General features: G+C 47.0%; 1 pseudogene; it reads right to left on the bottom strand.

Moving 5' to 3' along the window:
- The window catches only part of LOC138101878 (class II histocompatibility antigen, B-L beta chain-like), a 107,742-nt pseudogene that overhangs the window by 19,372 nt on the left and 79,020 nt on the right, over positions 1-9,350 (bottom strand).

Consider the following 9,350-nt stretch of genomic DNA (forward strand, 5'->3'; position numbering starts at 1 on the left):
ACAGCCTTTGTACTAACCATATGTAATGCTTCAGTGCATTTGATATTCCCCATCATTGCATTGGGGCTGAACCATGATGGAGCTGTTCTCTGCCCTTTCCAGCACAGAGAATGGGCCTGTCAAATTGGTGAGAAGTGGCAAACTGTTAATTTAGAAACTTGTATTGTCCGAGAACAACAAGGGTTTATCTGTGAAAGTAATGCAATTAGAGCTCAAGACATTTGTTTGGACACAGAACAAAATATCTGTCATTTTGAAATTCATCCTAACAAGATTCCTGAAACAGTGCTTGTGTATATAGGCAATGGATGTGCATGCTTAAGAACTGCATGTGATAAGGTATTTATAGAAAATTTAGTAGTAGATACTAAAACTCATTCAAATTTTTGTGTTTGTAACTTTACTAAAATCACAGGATGTGATTTCTCTTATTTAGCCCCAGTTACTTCTTATCGTCTTTTACAGTCCAATTACACACTGATCCACCAATTATTGCCTACCCCCATTGGGATGAACCTTACTTTGGTAAAGCAATTGTTGCTTCACCATGATTTAATCGAAATTTTGGAAAAGATCAAGAAAAACAGACAGAAAACCTTGGTAACTGTTCATCATAATGTGAAAGAAATACATCATGTTTTAGAAAGAGGAAAGAAAGATGCTGAACATGGGTGGTGGGATACTCTTTTTGGGTGGTCACCTACTGCTACAGGTGTCCTGAACAAATTGTGTCATCCCATCATTGTTCTCTTGATTTTAGTTTTGATTGGTTTTGTTTTATCAGCAATCTTATACATCATGAATTGCAGAATGATGAAAACAGTTAACACAATTGACATCTGTAATAGAGCGCACAATTTGGTCAATATCCCATCCATTGTGGACACCCCTAAGGTTATTGACACGAGACGGACAACACGAGTATTAAAATAAGATGACATGATTAGAAATTACGTGTGTATTTTGATTTGAAATTACTTATTCCTTCTCTTTCCTTCCTTTTTTTCTTTTCTTTTCTTTCTCTTTTCTTATTTTCTCTACCCTTTTCCGGGATATGCTACCAACATTGACGAGTCCTGAAGACTTCGCAACAACACTACAAAATCGTGCAGATAGAGCTCTCCTGACGACAATCGTGAGTCACGGGGTGGTGTAAGAGACGGCCCGAAGATCCCTCATCTGCCTCACGATCATCACCGAGGACAGAGGCTGAACACAGGAGTCCTGGCCTGGCTGAGGTGGGATGTCTGCCAAGTGTTGCCTGCAGGTGTGCCCACTGGGAACTGGTACGCATTCCTGAGGAAATTTGTGCAGGTCCCAATGGACTGCGCCGTTCTCGCTGCCCAGGTGGGAAGGACTGCGCTGAAGCGGAAAGGAATGACCTGTCCTGTACACCTGTCCTGCACCTGCTTCCCAAAGCAACGGGCCCCATAACAGTGGCTGTGGATTTGCTTCACATCTTGGCCGATTGCCCCTCGCTTTTGAAAAGGACTATAAAGGGACTTTCTGAAATAACTGAGATGAGATCTCCCTACAGAAGGAAGATGAATCTATTAGCAGGAGACCACAAGGACTTCGTCTCATCCATTGGTAGCTATTCACCCCTTCTTCCTCTCTACTCTTTTACTTTGTTTTTCTTTCTCTCTTTCTCTCCTCTATCGCATTACCGTGTTGTGGGTGCTTAATAAAGGTGCACTGTTTTGATTAAAACTGAAATCCCTTGTGTCCTTTTGTGTAGGGTATTCCCAGCCACTGCCCTGGAGGGATGTCTGCTGAGATTGCACAATCCCCAGCAGAACTCCCTGGGAAGGCAGCTAACCTTTTTCCTCACAGTGAGAAAAAGACAGACCCAGAATCCTCTGGGAGACCCTATGCAGATCCTTTGTAACCCATTGGCCTTTACCCTCTGAGACCCATCCCCTGTATCCCTAAAAAAGCTAGCCCTCTGCCCCTGCGAGGAGAGAGCTGCCTGTCCCTGGCTTTCCCCTTCGCCAGAGGGGACCAACAATAAAGCTACCTTCCATGCGGAACCAGCCACGTGAGCCTCTCGTCTCTCTCTCTGGTCTGGCCTGGAGGCTGCCCTGCAGAGCTGAGCTGAAATCACGAGCTGATAATCACTAAAGAGCTGACAGTCTCTGCACGGGCCCTCCTGGCCAGCAGCTGAGGGAAGACACCAGGCCTCAGGAAGGCGATTCCTTTCAGGACCATCTCCCCGGACCGGTCACCTCTTCCTGGGTCAGAGCTACTGACCCATCACCAGCTGTAATAATTTTGCACTCTGAGATCTATAAACAAACCATCACGACCCCCGCTTGTATTAGCGGATTGTGACAGGAGGGTATCTGATTGTTAAAGTTTCACATCAGGTTAAAGCTTTGTTAACCAAGACAGCCTCTAAGTGGCTGAGCAGCGCTCAGTTATTACAGTATTAATCTTGTTTAATGGAACAGGAGGACTTAGAATTGAAAAGTGGGAAAGGGTTTAACCCAGCCTCCTGTTTGAACAGCCCTGGAGAGGGAGCCCAGGAAGAAACCTGTGACTGCATTCAGGTGATAGATCTCCAGACCCAGGCTAGGGAAGACTTACGAGACACTCACTGGCCTGAGGGAGAAAATGTGTTTATTGATGGCTCTTCAAGGGTGATAGAAGGGAAGCAATTTACAGGATACACTATTGTTAATGGAAGGGAATTAAAGGAAGGAAGGAGGTTACCACCTGTGGTGTTTACATAAAACCTTATAAAATGAAGGCCTTGTTACCTTTGTAAAATCATGGCTTGGGCCTGTTACTTCGGCTAAGTAGAGAAGGACTGTGGGAAAGAGACATAGCTGAATTAGGGGTAGAAAAACATGCTGCTTGACCATCACATGCTTACATCATGGTGTATGGTGGTTGGTTGAATTATCTTGTTATGTTTTAAATCTATGTAAACAGATAACGGGCTAAGTGATTAAAAAGGCCGGGTTTTTGCAATGAAGTGCTGATGCTTGCCACCATCTTCACTGTCAGTCTTTTGTGTCCACTGTCAACCACCCACACGGTCAGCTCAGACAGCAGAGCTGTGTGCGCTTGCAAGAGCCTGTGAACTGTACTGGGACAAGAAAGTGAATGTTTGTACTGATTCCCAATAGGCATACGGGGTGATACTTGCATTTGGGAAACTGTGGGAAGAAAGAGGTTTATTAACCTGCAGGGGAAAAACGTTGGCTCATGAGAGCTTCATCTCTCGCCTATTGGAGGTGGTGAATTTACCAAAACGGGTGGCAATTCTTCATATCAGGGGACACCAGGCAGGGTGCTCAGGGGAGGCAATAGGGAACCAACTAGCTGATGAGGAGGCTCAGCAAGCTGCACTGTTGCCAGAGGTCTCTGAGATCCTCCCCTTGCTCCCAGTAACTGCACTGCTGCCAGAGGAACTGGCTCTTCCACCAGAGGAACTTGAGATAATTAAAAAGAGTGGGGCAGAGGAAGGAGGGGATAATTGGTTTATTGGGATGGTAAATAGTGGATACCAAAAGCTCTGGCCTTACAGTAATTAAAACAACTCCATGAAGGGATCCATTGGGGCTCCCAAGGACTGGCAGAAGCCTTCCTCAAAATATACACTGCTGTGGGTCTTCTTACTCTGGCAAAGCGAGCTATTGAGGGGTGTGCGACTTGTGCTAAAACAAACCACAGGGTCATAGAGAAAATTGCCAGGGGAGGGAGGCCTTGGGCTGTACGTCCCTTCCAGAGATGCCAGGTGGATTTTACCAAAAAGCCCTGAGTGGGAAGGCTTAAATATTTTCTGGGGTGGCCAGAAGCATTTCCAGCCATTTCAGCAGCTACAGGATCAGTTATTAAAGTATGTTTAGAACAAATAATTCCAAGATATGGGATTGTGGAAGCAATAGACTCAGATAAGGGAACTAATTTTACAGGAAAGACCCTTCAGGGTGTTCTGGCTGCTTTAGGAAAATAGTGGAACCTCCAAACCCCCTGGCAACCCCAGAGTTCAGGCTGGGTTGAAAGGATGAATAGGGAAATAAAGAAACACCTTCTGAAGCTGCTGAGAGAAACCAAGATACCACGGGTATGGCTCTTGCCACTGGCTTTAGCAAGAATAAGGACCAGACCCAGGGGAGATACTCAATTATCTCCCTTTAAACTGATATTTGGAATTCCTTACCCTTGTAACTCTCAACCCAGTGGGGGGGTATGTATATTTAAAACAGTATGTGGCCTGGATACTGTCTCTTGTGAAATCTCATTGACAGGAAGCTCAGCTGGCACAAGCCCCGCCTTTGGACTTTGCTGCTTGTAACATCCAACCAGGAGATTGAATCCTAGTTAAGGAGTAGAAAGAAGCGCCAGTGGTGGTGAAATGGCGTGGCCCATTCCAAGTGTCACTGATGACAGAAACAGCCGTCAAGACAGCTGAACACAGGTGAACCCGTCACTCTCGGGTCAAGGTCTCTGAAGCCTCGGAGATTTGCACATCTCAGCTGGAGGAGAAGGCTGGGAGGCTGTGACTGACCAAGCTGCAGGAGTGGGCCAGAGCAGTAGCCAGTGCTTTGACAATCGGTCGAAGCCCTCCGTGCCTACCCACAGACCGACTGCTGGAATAGTCTCTATGGGCATCCCTCCTCTAGAATCTCCACTCACTGGGGGCTAACACTTGTCACTGTTTTCTTTATGTTAAGCTGTTTCTGTGCCTTCACTCTCCACAGCTGGTGCAGAAGACAACATGAAACTGAAAATTAGATTAGGAGATTGGATTACACCATTAGAATGTTTTTTCTAATAATCTTACCTTTATATTGTCAGTTAGGTTTGGGCCAGAGGTGGGGAAATAATTTTTAGTCTTAGGAGAAGAAGTAGCAAAAACCTTTAACCTTAGCAGTTGTTGGGTCTGAGGAGGACTGGGAGGATCTGAAAACTGGCCGTGGGTGGCCAGCCCGGTCGAACCTAAATGGTGGGTCAGCACCCTGAGTGAGGTCCATAATGGAACGGGATTTTGGAATGAAGAATAAAGTCCATGGTGACTTCATTCTATTGAAAGATGCACTTATTATCTAAGTAGAACAAGTGTACACGTGGGAAAAAGCATTTGTGACTGGACTTCATCTTTTGGTTTATCTATTAGCAGAAGAAGGGGGGAGTGTGTAGAAAATTAAATGACTCAAACTGCTGTTTCAAATACGTGACAATGGAAAAATAGTGAAACAAATAACAAAAAGAATAAGAAAGTTAGCTCAGGTACTGGTCCAAACATGGAAAGGATAGGAATGGGACATGTTTTCGTGGTCACCTGGTGGACTATGGGTTAAACAAATGCTTTTTTTCCTCTTATGTGCTGTAGCAACTTTAATCTTTTTACCATGCATGATTCCTTGCTTGGTGCAACTTATTCAACATGGGATCAAGGGATGCAGGCAGAAGCCCTGCCTACAGAGCCAGAGATAGCTACAAAAGGACAGAAGATGATGTCACTGTAAATACCTGCAAAACCAAAAAAGACCCAGGAACAGAAAATTAAGTCAAAGATAACTGAAGTTTGTAAAGACAATTATTAAAAATAAAAGAGGAGGGATTGAAAGGAATGAGACACTTGTCTTTACAAACAAGCTCTGGGCCTCCTGGTTGATGAAAAGTAGCACTGAGAGATAAAAGAAAAAATGAGAAGGGTTCCACTGATTGATGAATGGAAAGAAAGGGATTTGTCTTTACAAGCAAACTGTAGGTCTGCTGATAAATGGAATTGGATATTGAGAGATGAAAGAAACAATGGGAAGAACCATAAATTCCATAAGAATTTTAAAAAATAAAGGGGGGTTCTAGATTACAAGAGAGTCTTAGGCATTTCGGGAAGTCTGTACCTCTCAAGTACCTCAGCCAATGGGGAAAGAGAGAGGGAAATGTGGTCGGGAAATTGGGATAAAAAGGAGGCTGCACCCTCCAAAAATTTGAGAGACCCAGGGGAAATGCCCCATGTCCTCTCCCTTTATTTGAATAAAGTAACAGGACTCCTCTGTCTCCTTTTTGGATATAAACCACTGGTGTTTGTGGATTAATTTTCCTGACATCTAGGTTAGAGCTGTTGAACTGTCAGTGGGAATGCAAACACCAAGCTGTTGAGCTTTTTGTCCTGGTAGCTTTAGTGTGTCAGCAGTCCCTGGTGCCATTCCCTTTGTACCCTGATTCTGTGGGAATGAAGTCTTAGGATGGTAATTAGAGCTGAGAAGGAAAGTGTTGATAGCAGAGGTATGCTGGAAGTTTGATGGATGCAGTTGAAGTTGTAGGCAGCAAGAGCTTTCTCGGCTGGCACTATTGTGAGCTCTGCTTTTGCCAGATGGTGTCAAGTTGGTGGGCGGAATCTGCGAGAGGGAAAAGATTTGTTAGGGCAGAGGAGTTCGTGTTGCCGTTTGAGACTGTTGCAAAGAAGAGTCTGCTCTTGGAAGGGGAAGATGAGGGAAATCTTTTTGTCCTGACACCGTTGATTTGAGAGCAGGGAAGTTTCCAAGTTGCCCCTGCCCTTGGGGTGGTTTGGAGCTGCGCCCGGTGCTTGGCCTTCTTTTGCCAGTCTGCAGCGCCACCGTGTGGTTGTTTCCATGAGCGCTGACAGTGCCCGGCAAAAAGCGCTTGGCTGGCGCGGCCCCAGTCGTGTGGAAGCAGTTGGTGGAAGAGCTCCGCTGTGCATCCTGCCTCTTGGAGACATAAAAGAATGTGATTCTGCATCTAGTGGCAAAAGAGGAGGAATCGTTTCATTGTTGGTTGTGCAGTTTCTAAGTGGCAAAAGTAAAGGCAGTTCCAGCACGGCCTCTTCCTTTTAGGACCTTTTCTGTGTGATCAGCTGCTCAACATGTAACTCACACCCACTGAACTGCATCAAAGGCCCTGGAGATATGCACTTTCCTTCAAGCTCCATGTACCATCTATGTACCTCTCACAGATCCCAAACCCCTTCAAAACGTCCAGCAGCTGCTCCCAAAGTAAAAGTCCTAGAATAAAAAGCCAGCACTGGCCTTCATAGTCCCTTTGCAGGGGACTCTAAACTAGACATAACACAATAGTAATTCACACTTCCCTTCTCAACTATATATAGAGCATCATCACACTCTCTCAAAGTGGCAGAGTCCATCGCTGCAACAAAGCATTTCCAGCTGTGGTTCAGACGGAGAGGTGTCAGAACAGAAAGCATTTGCTGACCTTCCCTCTTCCCTGTGAAACCTGATACTTGCAGCAGAATCACTTTAATACACATTCACTGTCACCGAGTCCAAGCAGCTATTCACAGAGAAGGAAGTAGGTCAAAAGACGTTTCTAAGAAACATCCTTCTCCTAGTAGCATTTAACTTCCACACAGCATAGTGGGACTACGCACCTTCCTTATCACATACATGGACTGTCCCATTTTTCACTCTCGCAGCTCTGTTGCCAACATCCAGCAGCTGCTCCCGTCAAATAGGCTCTGGAAGTAAAAGCCAGTACTGGGCTGCACCTTCCCCTTGCTGCACATCAACCACGTCAAACTTACCAGTGCACTTTGTACTTCCCTTCTCTGCTTCATCTACAGTTGTGTTCTCTGCATCTTGGAGCCAAAAGCAAAGTGCAATTGTTTCCACAGAGGGCTGGAAGAGGAATAGGTAGCAGCATCACAAGTAGCTGCTAACTTGAATTTGGCAGGCAAATGAGTGGTAGCCACGCTCCTCTTGCAGCCTGTATGACACGCACACAGCCGGGTGCTCTGAGGCTTCGTTCTTCGCCTTTTGTAACATATCATTTTCCCTTCTCCCAGAGGCACACAGTCATCTACTTCCCGCACAGACCACGGTGCCGGCAGCAAAGCACCCCAGAGCACTGCTTCTGCCGAAACACACCTGGGCCATGCTCTTTCCTTCTCAGCACTAGGTAGCACCACATTCTGCCTCTCTTGCAGTCTCAATCTAAATGGAAAGCTTTTCAGCTACGTCTTGCACAGAAAACTGTGCCAGGACAACAAGCTTGCCCGGAGCTTGCCCCTGAAACGTGTGGAAACTTGTATTTACACCACATTCAAGGCACAGTCCTCTTTCCTTTACAACCTGCAAAGCACCATGAGATCGTGGTGCTCTCTGCACGGTCCTTCTCAGCTTGAAGTACCACCACGCATATTAGAGCCTCGCAAGGACCAAAGATGTGGGTACACCTCTCACACAGAGAACTGTGCCAGGACAAAAACATGTTCTTCATTACCCCTTCTCATCACCCAGATCGTGGTGCTGTGTCCTTATCCTTAACCAATATCCTCCTGCCCCACTTCTCCCAGTCATCCCACCTCTCCCAGGCCCCAGTCCCTTCTTTTCCTTGTCTCTCACTGGACCCCCATTCCTACCTTTCCCAGACTCCTTTTCCTTCACACCAGGGACTCCTGAACTCCCCTTCCCAGCCACTCCAGGCCTCTCCACCCTGTGACCCTCCTTTCCCTGGACTCTCCATCCCACCTCTCCAAGTCACTGCACCCCTTTTCCTTGACGCTGGGACTCACTTGAGACCCTGTGGGCCCTTATCCTGGACCAGCACCTGCCAGCATTCCCCTTTCCTGATTATCCCACCTCTTCACACCCCTATTCTCCCCTTTCCTTGACTCTGGGACTCCTCAGACCCCCCCCCAAAGCTCCCCAGTTTCCCACTCCCTGCCTTTCCTGTTTGTGGTGCTGTCAAAGCCTGGCCCAGGCCTCCCCCAGTTTGTGGTTTTGGGGTATCTGGACAGGACTCTCTTGGAACAGGGCCAGAACTGAGCCGGAACTTTGGGATTCCTGCACCCGGATGAGTGAGTGCCCCTGGCACAGCCACCCCCGACCTGGAAATGCTGCGAGTCTAGCACAACCAGAGCAGGGAGAGTGGGGGGGGCTGGGGGGAATGGGATGAGATCCATGGCGCTGTGATGAGGATCCATGAGGCTGGGATAGGATCTGTGGGGCTGGGCTGGGAATTCGTGGGGCTTGAACAAGGATAGAAAACATAAAGTGGGATCAGTCCCTACGGTGCAGGATCCCCAGAACGCTGCCGGGTGGATCTGTGCTGCTTTCCCAGCCCCATCCTGGGTGTTACCACACCTGAGCTCCCTGATGCCGAATCCAATGAGGATGATGATGATGGCAGAAATGACAGACACAGTGACCAACACCACATTGAGATTCCAGCCAGATTCTAGCTCTGGGAAGGACGGGATGGTGAGGACGTGGAGGAGAAACCCCATCCCGCTGCTCCACATTTCCAAATTCCTCTTTCCCACATTCCCTCTTCCCACATTCTACATTCCCAGCCTCATGCCAGGAAATGCAGGGAGTGGAGAACTGGGGGAACATGGGGATTTAGGAGATCTGAGG

Source organism: Aphelocoma coerulescens, unplaced genomic scaffold (assembly GCF_041296385.1).
Source record: "Aphelocoma coerulescens isolate FSJ_1873_10779 unplaced genomic scaffold, UR_Acoe_1.0 HiC_scaffold_56, whole genome shotgun sequence".
NCBI classification, from domain to species: Eukaryota; Metazoa; Chordata; class Aves; order Passeriformes; family Corvidae; genus Aphelocoma; species Aphelocoma coerulescens.